This window comes from Rhineura floridana, chromosome 11 (assembly GCF_030035675.1).
Source record: "Rhineura floridana isolate rRhiFlo1 chromosome 11, rRhiFlo1.hap2, whole genome shotgun sequence".
Lineage (NCBI taxonomy): Eukaryota > Metazoa > Chordata > Lepidosauria > Squamata > Rhineuridae > Rhineura > Rhineura floridana.
Window position 1 is genome coordinate 52,895,507 of NC_084490.1, and position 13,597 is coordinate 52,909,103.

Consider the following 13,597-nt stretch of genomic DNA (forward strand, 5'->3'; position numbering starts at 1 on the left):
TGGAACCAACATTGCCATTCCTGCTACAAAAAATCAGTTGAGAGATTGTTTAATTGAATCCTTAGCGGTGAGGTGTTTGTTATTTAGGGGGTTAATATTTTAAAGTACACAATTTTATTTGACTTGGATGTTTTAAGTTCCATAATACTTCAAACAATAAATATTATAGTCCCATTTTTATTCTCCTAAGATTCCTAACAACCCTGTGAGATAGACTAGGCTGAGAGATGGTGTTTTGTCCAAAATTTCTCCATGAACTTTATGGGTATGCAGCAGATATGGGTCTCCTACAGCCAAACTTAGGTTGCAGTCCAATACACCCTTACCTGGGAATAGGTCCCATTGAACCCAGTGGAGCTTACTTCTGAGTAGACATGTATTGGACTGCGGCCTTAGCATATATCTGGTGCAGTATGCAGCCATCCAATATGCAAATTATGTCAGTGACATTATTTTTATGTTAATCACATAAACAAGATTATTACATATTTCCAGTACGGCTCTTGGTTATGAACCGGATGGCCACCCCTCACCTACTATGAAAACATAAATTATTGTGCCACTGAGTTCCATCCAGTATCAGTATTAAACAACTAAACTCTGATTCTTCAATTATAGCTGTCTGTAAAAAAATTGCAGCTGTTGGCCCTGAAATATAGCTGACAAAATCTATCCGCCAGTTCTTTTATTGTAAGGAGCTGGAAGAATCAGACTGGACTGTAGTGGACCACTCACTTAGAAGCTGCTGATTGAAAAGAATGACGGGTCAATCATTCTCCTCAGCTCTTGAATCTAATAACTTCTTATGCAAAAGTGTAAGCAGAATAGTTATGCCTTACCTGTAAAAGGAGATGGTACAGATTTTTTCAACAGTAACAGGGCAAAATAGTTTCAGCAAATCTACCCAGACATATAATCGATTTACTTATATTTTGCTTTAAAAGTTTTATTGATTTGTGGGTCCTGTCTAAGTCCTACTCAGAGTAGGGCTAACTTAGGCTGCAATCCAATACTTATCCACTCAGAATTAAACTCCATTGGGTTCAATGGAACTTACACCCAGGTAAGTGCGTATTGGATTGCAGCCTTCGTCGTGTCCATTATCATTGGATACATATATATAAGGGTTGTATCCAATTGTATCTACTATTTTATTTGCGGCACAAGGCTCCTTTGGGAGGAATGGTGGGATATAAATGTAAATAAATAAACACTATATTATTTGTACACTGCTTGGAGAGTTTACTAAGTGGTTTAAAAACCTTATAAATAAATAAAAGATGTCAAATGTGCACTCTTGCTTTGTAAATGCAACACATATTGCAGGCACTGATTCCAGTAAAAAAGAGAAGACCATACAAGTCTAAAATCATCCTTATCCTGTCTTGTGACTACTTTCTGTATTGTAATGAGTTTGAGATCAGACCAAATGGGTTTGGGGGATCCTCTCCACTTCTGTGGTATTATAGCTGTAAAATGCTGTAGAAAAAGAGACTGCTAAAAAGGTCTAACTAGTTTCTTTGTTACGTAAATAATCTAGCCAGGTCTCTTAAGCATCTGTTCTGTTACATAAAGGAGGGCAACAAGTTGTGTCAAACTGGAGACCCTTCTGGCTTCTGAAGGTGGTGTCAGGAAGGTGTCTGTCTCTGTGACTTGAGGGAGAACAAAGGACATGGACTGGAGGTGAAAAAAGACCTGAATCGCTTTCTGTGCATTGGGGACTTCTTCCCTGCCCCAAAATGTAATGGAGAATCTGGATATGAAAATGTAAGCAGTCTTCTTCATTCAAAGGAAACCACACCCAAGGTATGCACTGAGGCCTCTGAAATCTCTTACCACTTGGAGACTGGGATGTGCAAAACAGTATTTATCTTATACTATCTTAATCTGGACTGCAGACAGATAAGGTTGTTTCATACATTGTTTTTAGCATATATACCTGTGTGATCATATATGCTAAAAATGTAGTGTTTATTGCTGAAAAAATATATTTAATATTGCTACATGCGACAGGGAGCTCCTGATTGGCTGCAGATTCCTATGATATATTTTAGAAGAATTGTAACCTTTGTAGGTATTATGTGTAGAAACTTACAGGCTTATTTGCACTCATTATTGCAGGTTACAGTCAGAAAAATTTATAAAGCACAACCAACCTGTATTATCTCACAGCTGACAAGACGTGGTGCATGTGGCCTCCTAACAGTTTACACAGGGCTTCCAGAGGCAGTTCAAAACAGATAAATGCCCTGACCATCTCCCAGTTTCATATGTGGGCCAAAGGTGCTTGGGAGATGGCAATAACTGAAACAGCAGTCTATCTGCAGAGTGTCACAAGATTGGGGTTATCTGATGTTTGTAGATAGAGCCCCAGTGCAGAAAACTGAGAATAGTATAAGGCAAGCTTGGCACACATTTCCTACAGAATTATGCATTAATTACCCCATTTCTGGAGGTGTTCTTTCTGTGCACCTGCAAAAATGATTAACAGCACCCAGATTGTGTGAGCTGAATTGAAGCAGAAAAGCAGTGAGGTTGGTGGCTCTAGGGCTGGTGGAAAAGTGTGTAAAGTTAAAAAGCAGCATTGTGAGAAATGGCAGTGAATAGGGACATGGCATTTCATCATACAAAGGAATCTGTGTAGAGTTTTTAGGATAAGGATCACTGGTTGACCGTGGCATATAAAAAGTAATACAGGGTAAAACAATTTTCCTGAAAGTTCTTCTCTGAAGCAATGAATTTCCCCACTTTGACTTACCATGCCTTAAACCGTGTGATGAAAGGGCATTTCAGTGAGAGTTCAGTATCTCTGAAGGAAGAGTGCAAATAAAGTATGAGAGCGATAAGCATTGGAGGCTGGTCTATTAGGGCAAATGGGACACTGCCCCATCAACGTTAGTCTGCCTTCAGCCAGCCCCCACTTGCCTGCCTTCTTACTTGCAACCAGTCCAGGGGGTGGCAGTGCCTGTCAGCTTCCTTCTCCTTAGTCTTAGGAGTTCTTGCCTTTGTAGAACTCAGCAGGGAAGAAGATGAGGAAAAAACTAGAATTAGCTGCCTCTGTCTGCTGTTGCCTCTGGCTCTGCCTGTCATTGGCTTTGGCTCCACCTACTGTTGGCCTCCCTGCCTTCTGCCCTATGAGTCCCAATGAGCATCAGCCATCACTGGCCATAGGATGGTGACCTGATGATCAGTGAGGAGAGTGGACGTAACAAATATCTAACAGAAGAGCATGTGCCAGTGCATGTACAGTGTGTTTCTGTGACATGTATGAGCTGAGATCCTGTGAAGTCCTCTAAGGTGTCAAGAGACTTTGAATGAGCTGACTTTTCTGTGCTGCCTCCCACACCTCTGGAACATCCTTCCCCAGATGATCTGTATGGCTCTTTCACTGCTTGTATTTGGGAGAGCAGTCAAAACTTTTCTTTTTAATCAGGCTTTTGGCCTCTCCTAGATAGTTTGGCTGCTGTGAGTTTTGTTGTTGTGTTTATATTGTTTTGCTGCTTTTAATGTTTGCCTTTTCTGATCTTGTTAGGGTGGAAGATGATATACATGATTTTAAATAGAAAACTAAAATATTGTTGCACGTCACCCCAATCTCTGAGCAGTGAGAGATTTCCAGGGGTCCCTGCGCTCACCCAGGGGGTTGGTTTCCTTGGAAAGAAGGTCAGCGGTGGTTGTGGTGTCTTTATGAAATATGGTTTGTTTATTTACACACATTCCAACCTGAGCTTAGGATGAAGGGATTCAAGGTATCAACAGTTCAACAGATCTTGCATTTTCCATCAGGCTTACAGGAGGCACCCCAAAGCCACTCCACTCCAAACTCAAGTCTCTCCTTGGCCTCAGGAAGGGCAGGGGGTTCTCCTGAAGAGTTTCAATAACAAGATCTCCCTGATTCATTTGCCAGTTAACGGGCACTTGATAGGGCAATTTACTCACCTGGCCACTCTATCAGACTAACAAAGGGAGATCTGGCCAGCAGAGCAGATTTCTCACCTCCAGGAGCAGGGTTCCAAATCAGTGGCTGAAGGGGATTCATAGAAATAATCTATCTCAACCCCAAACCCATAACAATGTAATGAAAAACAGGATTGTAAATGCTGGTTCTGTAAGGCAAATGGGTAGAAGTAAATGTTAATGAGCCTGCGTCTGTAAAGTAAGAGAAATGAAGCTCTCTGTGTTGTGCCAGAGTGTAAATGAAAGTCCTCCAATGAGGAAGGTGAGGATAATCTCAACATGTGAGCAAAAGTATTTCACAAGGATGAGCATGACCTCCAAATGATGTGAAACTGAAGCAGTATGAATGGTGAGCCTGAATTACCCAATGCAGAGGCATATAAAATTGGGTCAAAGATGATAAGAGAGGCAAATATGTAAGGATGTGTGAGGAAAAAAATATCTCATCAAGTATGAGATGAATCTGAAGCTGTGTAAAGGGGTATGGACACAGGTGTTTAACAAGAACACCTTGCTCAGAGTTCAGTAAACCTAAATGAGAAAATACGAAATATGTAATACTGACGCCTCCTGCTTAAAGGCGCATGAACCGCGCCAATAGCAGGAACGCAATGGTTGGCGAACGAGACTCCAGCCAGATACTGTAAACCGTTGACCTCTTTCAAAAAACCTGAATAATACGTTTAAACCTCGCCCCTTATTCAGCAAGAGCACAGCCGATTGCATCACAAACCTAACAAAATGGAGCCCGCCCATAGTTGTCATTTCGTATTTTCGTTTGACCCCCGCCATATGCAGGGCAAGAACAAGTGCCGAAGAGGAATGTTGTTGGGCTTCTAAATCTGTGTGGTCCTTTTCCTAATTCTTTGCTTTGTTGCCTCCGCATGGTTAATTAAGATCCGGGAGTATTATCAGAGCCGCAAATGGGCTTGCAGAAAGTCTGCAGACTCACAGCTGCCCTCATCGATACAACCCGCCGTTATGGAATGGAACTGTTTCGACTCCACGCGCGCACTTCCTCCCAACGCTGAATCTATCTATCTAATCTATAGATGATAGATCTTTCAATACAAATGCGCCAAGGGAATAAAGCGACGCCTCTGTATCCACAGAGAATTGTGGCTAACTAAGGCTGCAGTCCTATACACGCTAACCTGAAGGGAGCCCCACTGAAGTCAATGGGGCTTATACCTCTGAGTAGGCAAGTACATACTTGTTTATTTAAAGGCTGCACTTTTCATAGATTACATCAAGACGGGTTACAAAATACAAAAGCATAAACATTTAAAAACAATTAAAATCCCATTAAAAACAATAAAAGCATCAATAATACTGTATTGGTTGTGAGGGGGGATCATGTTACTTGAACAGTAAGGTTGAAATCCTCTGCGCGTTTACCTGGGAGTAAGTCTCATTGATTACAGTGGGACTGACTTCCAAGTAAGCAGCATACAAAGGATTGCGCTTTAGTCTACGGCGGCTAATACGGGTTTCATTTTAATACCGGAATTTCAGGCTGTGTGCGCGCAGGCTCTATGGGTCTTTTCCTCCCTCGGATCATTGTCTGACCCTAGCAGGAAGTGCTAGTGGTGCCACTTCCGGCTGGCTGGAGCAACGGGACATCCCGTCCTCTGAGTCCTCGGACTCCTTCGGCCATCCAAAAGGCTTGTCTTCTCGTGCCTCGATTTTTTTATTTTGTTTTATTTTTAGGCCCATTAACACTCTGGATCCTCCAAAGAAGGCGGCAAATGGGCTTCCTTAAAGGCACCGTTCTGAAAGGTGCGCGTTGTGCCTTCCTGAATGTATTTGTCATCCGCGGACGAAGGGGGAAAGTAGCAAGCAAGCGCGCACGTGGCTCCGCTGAATAGGTGAGTGATGCCTCCCTTATGGGCCTGTATTTGGGGACAGACTCCGGTGGGGCCAGGGGGCGGTTAGGTGCATTGGGAAGGGACAGGCGGGGTTTGGGCGGCGGGATGTGCGTGCTCTGGGGTGCTTTGATCTGCCCCAGTGAGGATGGTTAACCGTGAGAGTTCCCCTGAAGAACGGAAGAAGAGCCCTGCTGGATCAGATCAAGGGTGTAACAAGTCCAGGATCTAGTTTCCAACAGTGGCTAGCCAGATGTCTCCTGGAAGCCCACAAGCAAGAGAGGAGGGTGATGGTTTCTGTTCCTCCTGGTGTTCATTCCTAGCATCTAGTACTCCAGGTACAGTGCGGCTGAACATGGAGGTTTAACTGAGCCATTAGGGTTAATAATCTTTGTTAGGCATGTCCAAGGTGAATTTATCTAATACATTAAAAGAGCATAAGGACGCTTAATTATTTTTTAAATTCACTGTCAGAGGATGTAGTGATGGCCCTTGGCTTAGATGGTTTGAAAAGGGGATTATACAGATTCATGGAGGGTGTTAACATAATGTAAATATGTATGATCCCAGGAATATTTTTTGTAAATGTGTGTTAAGTAGCAATACTATTTAGCTAGGCTTTTTTATACTTCTTTATTGATATGTGTGTTCAGCAGCCTTTGAGATTGTTCTAGGATTTGCATCATTGTAGTATTCTTTTAATATAATTTTTGTGTAGATTGTATGATATATGATATTCTATATATAAAAAAATTAAAAGGTAAAAGGTATGTGCTGCCTTCCTTCCCCCTGTTGTTTCCATTCATTTGATTTTTTGTTTTAATTTTTCTTAATACAATATAAAATAAAATAGAAAGGATAAATACAACCAAAAGTCATTATAGTATAAGGGGGAGAGTAGATATAATAAACAAGTTAATGAAAGATAAACAGTGTTAAGCAAAATCTTTCGTAAAAGGCAAAGGATTTATGTGATCTGAAAGGGTATAGAATTAAGTTTAACCAATAAAAAGCAACTTAATAAAACCTGGTAGTTGACCCTTCAAATGGTATGATCGCCAAGTCCAGGTAAGCCAGTAATTTGCTTAGGGTTTAGGGTTTCCCATTTTCTTTTCATGGAGTGGTAGCATGCTTAATAGGGTGCAAGTCTTGGCACAAAGTGAGAGAGAAGTACTGTGAGGGTTTTATTCACAAAAGCTTTCAGTTCTTCTCTATCCCTTTATGCTGAAGGAGTGCAGGATTGGGAGCTTGCAGCCTGAATGAAGATAGCATGAGTTATCCCAATGAAGCTAACTAGGTCCCATAGCAGGGAGGAGCAAGTTCTGCTCTACCTGCTATGACTGATGGATGTGTGTAGCGGCTGTAAGAACTAACTGAAGGAGCTAGACCCGTGGCATTTGGAGTGGTTGTGCTGACAGCTGTAGCTGTTCCATAATGAACCCCCAACAATATACATTGTTGTGAGTGAGTACCCAACTTGGAGTGTGTCCCTCTATTTAAAACTCCTTGGTAAGGCAGGTGTGTGGCAGAGAATGGAAACCCCTTTGGCAAAAAGGATGGGTGGGAGGGAATGTCACTTGAAAAGTAAGGATTGGTGGAGAGGTTTACATCTGGAGTAGTAAGAGAAGGATGATGGCATTGTAGGCACTGTTGTTTGTGGGGCCTGCTTAACATTTATGTCAGGGAGGAAGGAGATGGGTTAAAGTGAGCTCCTGCTAAGTGGAGTTGCCCCTCAGACTTCCTTTATATAACGGCACATGGAGGGGATGGAAATGGACTGCTGGATTTCTTTAAGTATTTGGAAAAAATAAAAAAGGGGTTGAGATGGTTGGTTTTGTATTGCTATCAAATAATAAAGGCTTTTATTTTTCTAGTACGGATATATAATTTGTTAGACAAGCAGTTTGCCCTGATATGTACCCTGGGATATGGACCCCCCAGGATCCATCATCTCAATAACTCTTAATCCACCTCTGGAATGAAAGGGTTCAAGTGCCACTAGATACAGGGTAGACTAACTTCAGTTTTGTGTGGTCCACTTCTTTTTCTCTTCCTAGCATCCATGTGTGCCATTGATATGTTAAGCAAGAGTGCATTTTCAGGATATTCTAACAGTTAAGGCAGTAAGTAAACTGTCTTGTGTGTTCCTAAGTATGCCGCTGTGCTTAAAAATAGAAGTGGCTTACTGAATAAGATCCAAGATCCACCTGGTCCAACACCCTTGCAAAAATCCCAACAACCAGCAGGGTCTAGGTGATCCACGAAAAACTGGTCTGTGGTATACCAATGGATCACAATCTGCCTTCTGCTAACACCTACTCTAGATACCTAAAGAACAGGCAATGTGTTTTCTTGGTGTATGTGTAGTAAAGAGGAATAGAGAGGAGGAGTAAATATTGAGGTATGGGGCACCTAGAGTTGGAGAGAGAAAAGATGATATGGCTGGCTGGGTGCTCAGTTCCATAATTTTTCTCTGGAATGTACTTTAGTGAAGGCTTTATAGTTGAGATCCATGTGTGTATGGCCTCCAAACAGTGAGATGTTAGTTATGGGACAATGGATACATTTGGAGGTCAGAACTAAGGAAGCATATTTTTGTTGGGCTCTGAGCCAATATGGGGGGGAGAGCTGATCAAAGTCATTGCATAATTGTTCCTTGACCTTTGACTGTAGAGTAAATGTTTAATGTGCTTGGTAACATGCTTGTGTGCTTTTTATCGCATAGTTGATGAGAAAGATGAACTTTGCAATTCAGTTGCTCACTGTTTTTATTGAAGATTGCAGAAGTGTCTAAATCCTTAGTTGCATTGGAAGCTGTATGGGGGTAGTAATTTATTTATAGAGAGGAAGTGAGTTAGGGTAGAATGTCTAGAAAGTCTGCATTAATTGCAAAAACTAGTTGCTTTTTCAGATATCCACAGGTCTTTTTAAAAAAAACTCTTTAAGTCTAAAGTCTAGTCCTCGTGATTGCTCCTTTGGAGCATGATATTATTGGCACGATAAATAAGAACAAAATTTGGGACTCCAGTGTGAGGCAGAGAGAGAAGGCATATTTTAAGTATAGCAAATACACCTGTACTTTTCTCAGTTCCTTGGCTTGTTTGAACATCCTGTGGAAACCAGTTGGGTGACTTAAATATCAGGTCCTATGTATGTTGAATCAATCAGTGACTTTGAGAATATCTACCAATTATTATTTAAACCAGTTTAACTATCATGGTTTCCCCCAGAGAAGACAGGTAATTGTAGCATCATCAGGACGCTGAGAATTCTCTGCTAGAAATATCTGGCAGCTCTCACACAACTACTATTCCAAGGGATACCTTGAAGACAGAATGACTCTGTCAGTGGTGCAAATGCATACTATCAATCTGTCAAATGAGCATCAGATGTCATAAGATTCCAGAAAGTTGGTAGAATAGTATAAAAGAGCAGATAAGAGTTATATTTGGGCCTCATTTCAAATCCTTCCTTTGTATCTTTGTCAAGTTACTTTAACTGTATTTAGCTCATTATATAGAATATAAGCACATAGAACCATAGAACAGTAGAGTTGGAAGAGACCTATGGGCAGTTCCTGACAATGGCCACATTTGCATGTAATGCTAAGACAAACCATAGTTTAGTGTGAGACCACTGGCTCCCAAGAGGAGATCTCAGCCACTTTGCTCTTCCTTGGTCCCTTTAGCTTAATACAGTGCTGCAGCTGAGGCAAGCTTTGGCTCTAGTATGTCGTTCAAACCCAGAATTGTAGTTAAGCTCTCTTCTTATCTGCGATATATAGCCAAGGTTTGTTCTACCTTGTTTGTTCTCAGTGGTGTGCTGAGCTAAAAGGACCAGGAAGGAGGAAAGAGGATGTAAGCTCCTCTCCAGGAACCAGCATGTTCGCATAGTATATGATGTGCTAACCAGGCCAATGGGTGGATGAAGGGTTCTAGTGTAGAAACATGTCTCCCCTCCTCCCTTCCTTGCAGCCTTTTATGCAAGCTGCCATTGTCACTCCTCCCTCCTTAAGGCCAGCTGCCCAATTTGCCTCTGCTGCAACCTGTGAGAAATGGCAGAGATCTTGTTTTTTCTTCTGACAGCTTATTTATTTATTTGTTTGTTTGTTTGTTTGTTTGTTTATTTATTTATTTATTAGATTTTTATACCGCCCCATAGCCGAAGCTCTCTGGGCGGTTCACAACATATAAACATCCAATACAAAACATTATTAAACAACTAAAAATGCAGAAAAATGCTTATGACAGAAGTGGCACAGAGACTGAGGGAAGAAAGAGGTAAGACCTATCAGTCCCCTGTTCTTATGAGGAGCCCATCCACCTACCTCTTTGTGATGCTGTAATTAATAGGCTCTGGAGAATCCTGACCTCCGAGTGAGACGTTGTAGTCCTTTACCACTGTTCTTACTGATTACTGCATGCAGCATCAGTTCCAGCAATCAGCCTTAAAGAGCCATAGAACAGGGAACTTACAGAAAGGAAAGCTGGGACCATTGAGCTCCTCATCTCACAAGGAAGTCACCCACCTGATCGATGTCCCTGGGCAAGTCTCAAGATTTTAACCTCAATTCCGCATCTGTGAAATGGGAACAATAAGGTTGTAACCACAACTGCTTTCTTGGTTGCTTTTTTTATTTATTTTTAAACTTCTATCCCGCCCTTCCTCCCAGAAGGAGCCCAGGGTGGCCAACAAAGAACAAAACACTAAAAACATCTTAAAACATTTCAAAAACAAAACATCTTTAAAACATTTAAAAAAATAAAACAACTTAAAAACATACTTTAAAAAATCTTTAAAAACATCCTTAAAAGCAATTCCAAAACAGGTGCAAACTGGGATAAGGTCTCTACTTAAAAGGCTTGTTGAAAGAGGAAGGTCTTCAATAGGAGATGAATAGTAAGGACTGTAAACTATTCATGCATTTCAGTAGTGGAATGCTCCCAAGTCATTGGGTGATTATTTCTTTTTGTCCTCTAGGAATGTCTTTGCACTCAGAGATATGAGTGCCTTGTGTCCCATGTCAGGAGTACTGAATGCAATCTTGCCAGGAGGAAACAATAATGCATATACCAGCCCAGGATGTCCAACTTGTGGATACTGTAGACTCATCACAGTTGCTTAGTTATGGCGCAAGGTTGCAGGGTAGTTATTGGTTGCAGATGGAGCTATTGTAGGACAATAACACTGGGCATCTGCATCTGTTCCCTCCAAGTATTTTCCCACATTAACTCTGGACTTTAACATGCAAGCTTGGCTCACAGGCTTTTCTGAAAATACCCCCAAGCCATGTCTTTTTCTTCTCTCTATTGCTGTATGTAGCCATAAAAATTGCTATAAATGCAGTCCCACTCCCAACTCAGCCAGTCTTCTGAGAAGGATACCATGGTAGATGATACCGAAAGCCGCTGAGAGATCAAGGAGAATCAACAGAGTCAGGCTCCCCCTGTCTCTCTCCCGACAGAGGTCATCATAAAGGGCGACCAAGGCTGTTTCCGTGCCAAAACCAGGCCTGAAACCTGACTGAAATGGATCCAGATAATCGGTCTCATCCAAGAGTGTCTGAAGCTGGCCTGCCACCACTCATTCCAGGACCTTAATGTATTTTAAAGTCTCTTTTTATTATGTTTTAAAGTTTTTTTGTGCTTTTGTTTGCTGCCCTGGGCTCCTGCTAGGAAGAAGGGCGAGATATAAATCAAATAATAAATAAATAAATAAACATTTTATTTTTTAAAAAAAGTAATTAAATAAAATCCTTTAAACATGTACAGGTGGGCTTTTTTCCTTCCCTCAAAACTGTTAGAGTAAATGAGCGATGGGATAAGGTGCCTCGGGAGTTTGTAACATATCATGCTACATGTAGTTGGTTTTCAAACAAAGTTGGGTGAACGTATGTTGGGATTCTTTTCCACACAGACTATCACAGTCTCCCATCTCCGAGTTGGGGATTGAGAGTCAGATGACGTACCAGATTCTTGCCAGTAGCCGCTACTTTGTCTTTAAAAAGGAGTGGTAAACCTGGGACTGAATTGTACTGCTACTGCTAGAGGAGAAGTTACTTGACTGAATGCCCCTCCATACAGAACAGTTCTCTGCACATAGAAAACTAGGATGTCATGGAAAAGGCGAGACCCTTTCTGTATGCAGGAAATTATTTTATATGGAGAAGCACTCAGTCAAGTGATTTCTCCACTTGTAGCCTGAAGTGTTGCAGCCTGGACACAGGTTCATCACCTGGATGAGAACTAGGAATACGAGTCTCTTCTTAAAAGCAGCAAGATGTCCAGCTCTCCAGTTTGCTCCCACCAACACATAAACAATCCTGCACTATACCTCCTAGCCCCAAAGTGTTCACTTGCACAGTGTATTTGTGCAAATACCTTTTGCATCTGTGGGCATTTGTGATGCATACTGACATCTCTAGGCTAGGTTGGGCTTGGTCTGCATTTCCCCCATAGCTAACTCTGCCAGGCCAAAATGTGGAATTGAAGCTTCTTTCAGTTAAATTTTGAGCTGCTGTGTTTAAATTAAAAATAGCTTGAGTCTGCATTAAAGCACTGGAAGGTTAGAGAGCGAGGGCTTTCTGAGATGAACACCCCAGGTGAATACAGAACTTATGGAATTTCTTTTCACTTAATTATTGGGGGCTAACAGCTGGTATAGCACAGTGGGGAGGAGAGCCTGGCTGGGAGTCCAGAGTCTGTGAGTTCAAATCCTCGCTCATGTCTCCTGGGTGTCAAGGGCCAGTTAAAGATCACCCCCACAGTGAGTGGCTCAGGGGTTACGTGCCCTGCCACCTGTGCAGCCGTGGGCAAGCTGCATAGTCCCAAGGAGCCCAGTTGCCCCCCAGCTGGCAGTTGCAGACAAGGAAGGGGCTGGCTTGTGCAGCTGTGGCAAGCTGAGCAGGCCCTGGGCAGCTGGGGAGGACTAGCCTCAGGAAGGCAATGGTAAACCCCCTCTGAATACTGCTTACCATAAAAACCCTATTCATAGGGTAGGCATGAGTCAGGATTGACTTGAAGGCAGTCCATTTCCATTTTTCCACTGGGGGCTAGTATCACACACAGAGGGATGAATTGGAGTAGCTTTGTCACCTGCCCACTCACCTCGGGCAAGCAGCGGTTGCACCTGGGTAATCAGCCAAATTACACCCATCATCAATGCTGAAGGACTATGTTAAGTCCCCATGAGCATGGGGGTAATCAGCGTTATACTTCATGGTCTTTGTTTTCTGGGCTCTCTGAGAGAAGGAATGTTTGTGGCTGCCATGCTGTTTGCCCAAGGAGGGGGGAAGCACTGCTGCTCAAGTCGTGGGCTGCAGGCTGAAGCAGATGGGAGTTATCCCATCAACTTGGAATAGCATGGAGGGGTGGTAAAGTTCAGAGCACGAGAGGGACAGTCGGAAAAGGAGTGGAACAGAGCATGACTACAGCAAAATAACTTGCAGGCTTTGCGCAATCAAATTTGCAGAGTCATTGTGAAGATAACCCAAAATAAGAATTCTAATGCACTTTCCGCCTCTGTAAACATGCTACAGAAGTGATGATATTCCAGGATCTGAGAAAAGCATGAGGCAGAGTTTTACTTTTGCCACATAAGAAATGAACAGGAGAGCAAGGCCTAAATGTTGTTTCATAACTGAGTTTGGGGGGGGGGTCTCCTTTTCAGACCCTGTGGTATTTCCTATGGGCTTGCTTTTCTGTAGAGCTTTTAAAAAGCAAGCTGAGAAATATCTGGGTGCAATGCCCCCAGCATTCACAATATGGAACTTCCGT

General features: G+C 42.3%; 2 protein-coding genes across 17 annotated transcripts in view; one reads left to right on the forward strand and one right to left on the reverse strand.

The window, feature by feature from the left end:
* Positions 1 to 12,846, reverse strand: part of MAPT (microtubule associated protein tau) — a 137,969-nt gene extending 125,123 nt beyond the window's left edge. For 9 of the 10 annotated variants that reach the window (XM_061590713.1, XM_061590714.1, XM_061590721.1 and 6 more), the window contains exon 1: positions 5,462 to 5,551. The gene's annotated coding sequence lies outside the window, so the exon portion shown is untranslated. Of the gene's footprint in view, positions 1 to 5,461; positions 5,552 to 10,350; positions 10,401 to 12,795 lie in introns of those variants that run through there. The other variant, XM_061590708.1, reaches the window with a different exon arrangement.
* SLC25A39 (solute carrier family 25 member 39) overlaps positions 5,520 to 13,597 on the forward strand; it is a 31,812-nt gene continuing 23,734 nt past the window's right edge. For 3 of the 7 annotated variants that reach the window (XM_061590730.1, XM_061590735.1, XM_061590737.1), the window contains exon 1: positions 5,521 to 5,825. The gene's annotated coding sequence lies outside the window, so the exon portion shown is untranslated. Of the gene's footprint in view, positions 5,826 to 7,262; positions 7,287 to 11,144; positions 11,424 to 13,597 lie in introns of those variants that run through there. The other 4 variants (XM_061590733.1, XM_061590736.1, XM_061590731.1 and 1 more) reach the window with 3 other exon arrangements.